General features: G+C 38.5%; 1 protein-coding gene across 3 annotated transcripts in view; it reads left to right on the top strand.

Annotated features, from left to right (window-relative positions):
* MRPS30 (mitochondrial ribosomal protein S30) overlaps positions 1-2938 on the top strand; it is a 123682-nt gene extending 120744 nt beyond the window's left edge. For all 3 annotated transcript variants that reach the window (XR_014241853.1, XR_014241854.1, XR_014241855.1), the window contains one exon: positions 2888-2938. The gene's annotated coding sequence lies outside the window, so the exon portion shown is untranslated. The remainder of the gene's footprint in view (positions 1-2887) is intronic.
* Positions 2939-9961: the final 7023 nt, after the last annotated feature.

Genomic DNA, 9961 nt, shown 5'->3' on the forward strand with positions numbered 1-9961 from the left:
GTTGCCTGGTGGGCCCTAAATAAGAGCCTCAGAAAATTTGTTGCATCTCATCAGAACTGTGTATCTTAAGAAGGACTTGTATTCACTCTTCCTCCCAATTTGAAGATCTCAACAGAAATGCCATGCCATCCCATAAACTTTACTATATTTATAACTTTCCTGACAGTACAACCAATTTGAAATTTAGTGCAAAGGTCGAGTTACTAAATCTTGGAAATTACCATGGGTTTTGTTTAGTTTCTGCAAGTGAAATTCAAAGTAATTAAAAATAGACTAAAAGAATAAGCAGCAGAAACAGTTACTAGATGTTTGGTGATTTTAAACTTGGGTGAATGGAATTCAAAGCAGTCCTTTAACCTAAAATTCCAAAGTTAGATGGTGTCAGGAACTGTGAAGGACCCAGGATCTGGGTAAGTTAAGAAGTTAGCCTGTTACTGTTTCATAGATGCTGCTGGAGGACACACGGCTTTTGGGTCAGAAACAAAGGGCTTTATTACTTTTGGCATAGCAAGCAGCATAAGCACCGGGTACCATATTAATGTCAGTTCTTCGAGCTGCCAAGTCCCCCAGGGGCTACACAATAAGCCTGGATGGATGCTGTACTTACACACAATGGGTCTGTGTCATAGTTGAGGAACACTGATCTTGGGAATTCCACTGCTTTTTATTGACAGCCATAAGCAAGTCTGCATGTTTTCCAGGAGGTGGAAGGGTCACAACATCTCAAGGGTACCAGTGGCATAAGTCATCTCGAGAAATGGCACAGAAAAAAGAACAGTCAGGGCTTTGTAGCCTCGGCACAGCCAGGAAGCCATGTAGGAGTACAGGAAGAGCAAGAAGATGATATCTTTATGGAGTGTGGATCTATGTATGTATGTATCTTATATAAATAATACCTATCTATATTTGGTTGTCATGGTCTGAATAGCAATTATGTATTACTATATTTAACATACTGTGACATTTCATTTAAATTAGGTAAAAACTGCATGTAGTGGAAATACTGTAAGGTAGTCTCCGTGATTCTCACTTCTCGGTGTTCATGTCTCTGTATTATCCACTCCTACTGAGTGTGGATGGGACCTGTGACTTGCTTCTAACCAATAGAATGTGGCAAAGGTAATGGGATGGGTCAGTTAAATAAGATTGTCTTATTGTCAGCAGATTCACTCTAGAGACTCTTTGTTGGCTTGATGAAGTAAGCAGCTGTGTTGGGAAGCCCAGGTAGCCAGAGATTTGGGGCAACCTCTAGGACCTGATGGTAGGCTCTGCCCAACAGCCAGCAGGAAGCCAGATTTTCAGTCCTATAACTGTAAAGAAATGAATTCATCTGACGACCTAAGTGAACTTCGAAGTGAACTCATCCCCAGTCCCCAAATGAGAATGTAGAGCAGCTAAAACCTTTATTGAAGTCTCTGAGACCCTAGGCTGAGGACAGAGGTAAGCCACACTCAGAGTCTTAATCCACAGAAACTGTGAGGTGGTAAGAGCATGTTGTTTTAGCCACTAAATGTTTATTCTTTTGTTACACAGCAAAGATAATGAAAAAACTCCAGTGATTCAACACGTATCAGTGATATCTTTTAAGAATAGCAATTCCAATTACTATTTTAATCAATGCAAAATCATCAAAATAACACTTCTGAAGTCAAATACATCCTAGAATTTCATTTTTGTATGTACTTTTCTTTTAAAATTTAGCATATTTACAGAGTTCTGCAACCATCACTACAATCAATTTTAGGACATTTGCATCACTCCATAAGGAAATGCAGTACCCATTGGCAGTCGCTCTCCATTTCCCCCCAACTTGCCCCATCCCAACCCTAGGCAACCACTAATCTACCCTCTCTCTTGATCCGCCTATTCTGGACATGTCATATCAGTGAAATCACACAGCATGTGGTCTTTGGGGACTGGCTTTTTCACTTAGCATATGTTTTCAAGGTTCATTCATGCTGTAGCCTGTATCAGTACTTCATTTCATTTTGTTAACAAATAATATCTCACAGTATGGATATGTCACATTTTATTTATCCATTCATTCATCAGTTGATGGACATTTGGGTTGTTTCCACTTTTGAGCTGTTGCGAACATACGTGTACATGTTTTTGTGTGTACATATATTTTCATTTCTCTAGGAGTGTGATTGATGGGTTATATGGTAACTCTGTGTTTAATCTTTCAAGGAAATGCCAGACTATTTTCTAAAATGGCTGCACCATTTTCCATCCCCACCAGCAGGTGTACAAATGTTCCAATTTCTCCACAACCGCATTAACACTTGTTACTCTCTGTCTTAATTATAGGCATCTGAGTGTGTGTGAAGCGGTATCACGCTGTGGGTTTGATTCTTATATCCCACGTGGCTCGTGACGTTGAGAATCTTTCCATGTGATTTTCTTTACATTCTGACCATTTGCTCTTATTCAGAAATAGCTACATATTTTTGAGGAGTAGAGACTCAATACAGCTGATATATATTGTATGATGTCATTTGAGCATATGTTTGTGTCTGTGTGATAGTATAAGGTCCTAATAATCCATGCAAGATTATCTCCACTGATGTAGGGATTTGTATTTTGGAAAGAAAGAGGCACAGAAGAGTTAAGGGACAATAAAACAAAAGAGGCCAATTCAAAATCATAGAGAAAACGGAGGGTTAAGTTGGTTAAATTCAGGAAAGCAAGAATCCAAAAGTTAGCACATGGTAAAAATCCGAGGTGAAGCAAGATGAGTGCTCTTTGTGAAATGAGATGAAATATCTTTTGCAACCCCTTATGGACCATTAGAGTCTTAGAACATTGGCGGTTTGGGCCAATTTATGGGTACAGTGTCAATGAGAACTGTTAAGTGTTTAACGTCTCCATTCTTACCTTGCATTAGGTACTTTAGGGCTACAGAACATCTCTCCACCCCTAAAAAATAAAGAAGAGAGAGGAAAAATATAACCACAAGGAGGCTTACTGATTATATTGTCTGGACCTGGTACTATCGACGTGAGCTGACAATAGACAGAAACATAAGCTGATATGAAACAATAAGTCAGAAACATAAAGCTGAAAACCCACATGTAAACTGGAGGATGGAAAAGATGTGGGAATGGTGACGGCTAATAATAGGGCCTAGATTGTTGTCAGTATAAAGTTTGGGAGAAGAGATATCATTACTTTCCTGGGTTAAGAGAAAAATCCAAATTAAGTGGTATCAGTGTGAAGTCCAGGCATGAAACAAAAGAAAACAAATAAAATGAGTAACAAGATGTAGAAGGCAGCAAGTCCAAATTATTTATAACATTTAAAAGTTAAAGATTCTGGGACTTCCCTGGTGGTGCAGTGGTTAAGAATCCTCCTGCCAATGCAGGGGACACGGGTTCAAGCCCTGGTCCAGGAAGATCCCACATGCCGCAGAGCAACTAAGCCTGTGTGCCATAACTACTGAGCCTGAGCTCTAGAGCCCGTGAGCCACAACTACTGAAGCCCGTGCACCTAGAGCCTGTGCTCTGCAACAGGAGAAGCCACCGCAATGAGAAGCCCATGCACCGCCGTGAAAAGTAGCCCCTGCTCGCCGCAACTAGAGAAAGCCCACACGCAGCAACGAAGACCCAACACAGCCAGAAATAAATAAATAAATAAATAAATAAATAAATAAATAAATAGTTAAAGATTCTGATCACACATGAATTTTTGTCTCTTTAAAGAGCCGTCTCCCTAGGCATAGTCACACACAAAAATGCAGTTTAACCCCTCATTTCCTGGATAGGGAACTAAGGATCAAAGAAATAAGGAGATTTATCCAATTAAGCTAATACTGGCTATATTAATAGACACAAAAACTAGAATTGAGATCTAATCCCAAATACAGTGATTTTTCTTTTTCAGTATTAATTCAACTACCTTTTCAAGCCATTTGCAAGCTAGGTCTGGTTCTTTATGATATAAAATGGTGGGAATATTTATTAAGAATCTGATTAATTCAGTTTCTCTTTCTCTACTTCCCAGTTTACTCTATGACTATCACCTCAGGAAATTCCATTCTGAGACCTACATGCTTACCTGTTCTCTACCATTATCCAGGCATAATATAAGGTCTAGATTCCACTTATTTAACAGTGAATAAAACACTGTATGAATACTGTACAAACAATGTACAGACATTATACTTGTACAACAGGAATTAATGTCTCTAACAATGATTGGTACTCTAACAAAGGTTGTTCTGAGTTTATTATTAATACACAAAATTACATGTAAACTTGACTGATCTAACCCACCTAAGTGGTTTTCTTTCACTGCAGAATAAAATAATATGAAGCAACATCAACCAAAACCAAATAAACAATATAAATGGTCTTGAACAGTTGAATATAAACAACATACAGGTACTGCCTAAAGCTTATTATTTAAATGAAAACTTTAGGCAACTTGCTGTCTTTTACATTTTTTTTTCATTTTTTAAAAAATGTGCATCACACAATGTATATGCCAGAAACAGTTGTGGCCTACTTAGAGTGCTAAATGTTAAATTTCTGAATCAATAATAACCTTTCTGTTTCCAAGATATTTATAAATCTTTCCTCCTCTTTAGGGTCTTCAAGGACTGTATACCACCAAGAAACTAAAGAATCTTGTACAAAGCATTTGCACACCATAGATGAGCTTAGTGAATATTTGTTGATAATGAGGTTGATGATAAATTATCACTGATTTTTTATATCTCAGAGTGGTTTCTCTGCACTGGAACGTTTCTTGTTAAAAATGATGTTTTCCTCCTAAACTTTGGTTTTTAACACCCCTTGATGACTGCCTTCACAGAAATTGATGTAAGAAAGTTGCCATCCTGTTCTCTGCAACCCAATGGCAATTACAAAGAGTTTATAGAGTTTGAATGAATTCTTTCTAAGCCCCTGTTTAGATAAATTTTCAGCATTTATCCAATTACAACAGATATTTGCACATACCAAAACTTTGCAAAAGTAGTTATAAAAAGACTTAAAAGCTATTTTCACAAAACCAGACTTTTACAAATGCAGTTTTAAAATGACGTATCCAGTATTTCTAATGAGGAAATAATTGCCTTTGTGGGGGAACACACCTTGAATGACCATTTTGTGCAAAGAGTTAGGTCCCAGAGGCAGGTCAATCAGAGAGTGTACAATGGAAGATGGGCTAGATTCCTCTGTACAGGAAGATGCTCTAAATATGTCAAATATTCACATTTAAGTTTTATGCATAACTGCAAGGACTCTTATCTTCCAGTACAATCTGCCATAAACACATTTCTGGTATGAGTGTTTCTTGTAAAAAAAGAAATTGGCAGAGTACTACCATTTGAAAGGTGAGGTACACATACAGGGTGATGAGACAATACACAGCCTTAACCAGTTCAGTAGAAGCATGAATTTGGAACCAGAATTAACCAAAAAACCTGCCTCTTCCCCTTTTAAGCACTGCCTCTTCATCACCATCTGCTGAATCTCTGGCGATCTTGGGAGGAACAATGCTTGCCACCATCTACGAAATGGGGCTGAAGCATATTCATTGACTGCTACTTCTGCTGACTTGAGATCAGACGATTGCTATTTTATATCTCAAAACCATATTGCTTTAGCATCCTTTAGTTTTAGAAAACAATTTATGTTAAACCTATCATAAATTAAGAATCATACTTTGACCTCATCATCTTAATAATTTGCTCCATACCTTTTATTTAGCATTTAGCAATTCTTCAGCATTGTGATAGTTGCTTAGATGGAATTTAAAGGGAGAAAAAGGAGATAAATCCCTAAAGAAATGTACTTTCTAGTAGACAGCAATATGAACACATAAGTTACTAATTTTAGTGATTCATCTGTAAATCTGGCTATTTGATTACGGGCAGGATCAGGTTTTATTCATTTTTGTATCTTCATTGTCTAGAATGGTTCCTGGGACATAGTTGGTATTCATTAAATATTTGTTGACTGAGTGTGAAATAGTTAGGGAAATATATGTAAATATGTAATTGACCTTTGTTTTGTTGAAGCAGGATTAAGTATGTACAGAAACAGGCATGGAGGCCTGGAGGAATAATGAATAGCACCCAGAAAAGAGGATCTTTAAAAGAAGAGTAGAATGTGTACTGTTAAGGGTGAAGAAGCATTCAGAGCTCTAGTGTAGGAGAAAATATAAACCCAGGACATAGAATGAGAAAGGAGTATGGTCTCTTGACTGAATCTCAGTCTTGAAAAATTGCTGGAGCTATACAGGGCCAGGTAAAGCAGGGTCAGATTATTAATAGCCCTGGAAGTCTGGGATTTAAATTTGATTGCACAAGCTGTGAGTTACCTCTATTTGTCTTTCTTCAGAAGAAATGTGGTCAATGTTTTGTTTCAGGGAAATGTCTGGTAGAAGATAAAGGATGGCATAGAGTAAGATAGTTACGTGGATAGTCATATATAGTCACATAGTTCAGTTAAGAACGTGTTTGAAATAATGGTCTCCCAGGCATCGGGTAGGGATGCAGGGTTAAAATGAAGGTTGTGAGAAAGTAGAGAGTGTACTGAATCCAAGAACTGAGAGAAAAAGAGAATGACCCACATTCTAAGATAGGGAATATAAAAAATACATCCAGGGACTATCACAGAGAACAGTTTCATGGGTTTGTGTTGGGTTTTGGAGGCTGAGAGGCAGGGGCAAATGAGAAATCTTTATTTGTTAGTTTCATTATTTTGAGAATCAAACTGAAGACAGTTTAGTAAAAGAGAGGATCCAATCAAAAAAGAAGGATGCTGTAGGGAAAGATAGAAGTGTCGGGGTAAGGTTTTATCATCAGCGAAAACCTATGAAACCTGTGTTTCACAGACTGCGCATAACAGACATGAAGAGGGTTTATAGGAATATCAAAGGGCAGTGTTTGTCTGGCTTTAGCTCCACTAACACCCTTAATGATTCTAAATTTTTGGAGACATTTCTTGTCAACGTGGGAACTCTCTTCTTGATTTCCATTTTGTCCACTTGTGCTATACATCAGTCCAGTTATATCTCCTGTATGATGGCGGGGCCACATATTCCCACCCAATTGCCAATTCCCACTATTGCCTTTCCCGCTCCTCTGGTCCAGATATGGGCTGGGACAACTTGGCACCCTAGGCAACTGTGTCAATTCTCTCCTCTAACATGCTCCCATAAATGAGGACAGTGAACTTCCCTCCAAATTGTGCCACCTGTTACACGTGCTATGAAACTGAGACTTTACTGAATAAAGTTTCAACTTCAGCCCTCCCTGCCCCCCAGAACTGAAACTGAGCTCATAGGTCCAAGACTGGGAGAAATCAGGCTTATTTCAATACTGACCAAAAATTTTTAAGTACTTTTAACATTATAGGGAGTATAGAAGATATCACTGACTCTAGGTTTAATCTCCAATTTTATTTTCAAAGTAAGGTTTTTATACATGCAGTCTACCTGGAGAGAAATACTTCCTAAATAATCAGACCTGGGGGTCAATACCTCATGGCCAACACTGGTCATCATCATGTCTATTATAATCCTTGCTGATTTCAGGTTTCTGAATTCCCATTCTCTTGCATATCGGGTCTGGTTTCAAGTTTTATGCCTCAAACTTTATATTTTTTCTTTTTTTCTTTTTTAATTAATTAATTTATTTAATTTTGGCTGTGCTGGGTCTTCGTTTCTGTGCGAGGGCTTTCTCTAGTTGCGGCGAGTGGGGGCCGCTCTTCATCGCGGTGTGCGGGCCTCTCACCATCGCGGCCTCTCTTGTTGCGGAGCACAGACTCCAGACGCGCAGGCTCAGTAGTTGTGGCTCACGGGCCTAGTTGCTCCGCGGTATGTGGGATCTTCCCAGACCAGGGCTCGAACCCGTGTCCCCTGCATTGGCAGGCAGATTCTCAACCACTGCGCCACCAGGGAAGCCCCAAACTTTCTATTTTTCACCTCCAATCCTGATCCTTCGTTTAAGCAACTAAACATTATGATGTTTTAGAAATCAAATTAAAAGTAAAATGTTAATTGTATAAAAACACCACAAATAAAACGTGTTACTTTTGTGATGCAAGGGAAGTGTTTGGGAGGTGAAGTGCACAGGAAGGGATTAGAACATCAGTGTTTCTAAACAAACTGCAGAAAATTGAAATGGTTTGCGTGAGTCAGTTTGTGCATGTGTGTGTGTGTGTGTGTGTGTGTGTGTGTGTGTGTGTGTGTTTGATGAAAGCAGAAGAAAAAAAAATGAAAAAATTATTTTTAACCTGCAGGCTGCAAAGGGTTGCCAAAGAATCACACACGCCATCTCCTTTGCTGAACAGGCTGGGGCTAGCGGCAAGGGCCACAGTTAACAAGTTTGGTATATTGAGTTCTAAAAGCCATATCTGATTCTCTTCACTGTGACGTGACAATAGCACTGATAACCCTCAGGTTCTGTGAAAAAACAAGCACATGTACACAAACACACACACACACCACACACTATAATCACTCTTTGTGCATCAAAATTTTTACTTTTAGAGCTATAAAAAATAGAAGGAAAAAGACACCAAATAAAAAGTGTTATTCTCTGGAGTTTGCTTCTTCGTGCATGTGAAACAAAAAGAGCACAGAAATTAAAACACAAAGTGACAACAAGTTCTCAGGTGGTTTTGTATATTCCTTGGTACATCATTGTATTCCCTGGCTTTGCAAAGGTTTCTATTTGAGAAATGTGCTACACTGAATGTTTTCCCTTCACTTTGATGTTGGCTAGGACTCTTTGGACCATTTTTTCTTTCATTTTTTTATTCCTTTATCAATTCATTCACCACAACATCTCACTGAGCCCACATGTCCCAGGTGCTGTATTAGGCTCTGGAGGTAGATGGATAAAATCCAGTTCTGTCTTCAAGGAACCCAAACTCTAGTGAGAAAAATGCATAGCTACCTGTGCATTTCAGATAGTAAATGCAATAATATGTATATACAAAGTATATTATGAAATCATAAAGAAAAGTCATTTATTGAAATGGTAAGAAAATTTTCCAGGAAGATGTGATAACAGGATTGAGCTTTCAAGTGTTAATAGAAATTAGGTGGGTAATGAAGTGAGCCCTGCCTAGTAAGCAACATGGAAAATGGAATTAAGGCAATAAACATCACAATGACAAGAGGAAATTACAGAGGATGTGCTAGAGCACAGAGAAAGGAAGAACCAGGTGCTATGGACTGAATTGTGTCCCCCATATTCATATGCTGAAACCCTAACCCTAAATATGGTGAGTTTTGGAGATGGGCCTTTGGGAGGTAATCAGGTTTAGATGAGGTCATAAAGGTGGGGCCCTCATGATGGGATTAGTGCCTTATAAGATGAGAACTTGCTTGCTCTTTCTACCTTGTGAGGACACAGCAAGATGATAGTCTTCTGTAAGCCAGGAGGAGAGCTCTCACCAGAACTGAACCCTACTGGACCCTGATTTTGGACTTTCCAGCCTCCAGAATTGTGAAAAATAAATTTATGTTGTTTTATGCCACCAATCAGAGGTATTTTGTTATGGCAGCCTAAGCTAAGACATCTTGGAATGTGAGGAAGTGAGTAGGGGCCACTGAGCTTAGATTGAGAGAGCCTAGTTGCCCTGTAAAGAGACAGACTTGATACTCTTGCCAAAGGAGATTGCTGATGCATTTTCCTTCTCTTTACATAGGCTGAGTTTTTTTCCCATGTATTTCATCAATTCTTAATGTAAATCACTCCTGGTTCATCAATCATTCACCCAAATATGCTTTAGTCCTAAACTGAAAATTACTTATATCCTCAGGTTGAAATAGATATCTTCCTTTCAACAATAAAATCTGAAAAAAGTGAGTTGAGGGATTATTGAATGCACCAGAAATTTCACTTTCTAAAACAAAAGTAAAATAAAAAGCAGAATAAATTCACAATGGCACATTAAACTGACACAATCCCACTGTTATTGGGGTGTTCCCTTTTGGGAAC

The sequence above is a fragment of the Balaenoptera borealis genome, assembly GCF_965194805.1.
Source record: "Balaenoptera borealis genome assembly, chromosome: 2".
NCBI lineage: Eukaryota > Metazoa > Chordata > Mammalia > Artiodactyla > Balaenopteridae > Balaenoptera > Balaenoptera borealis.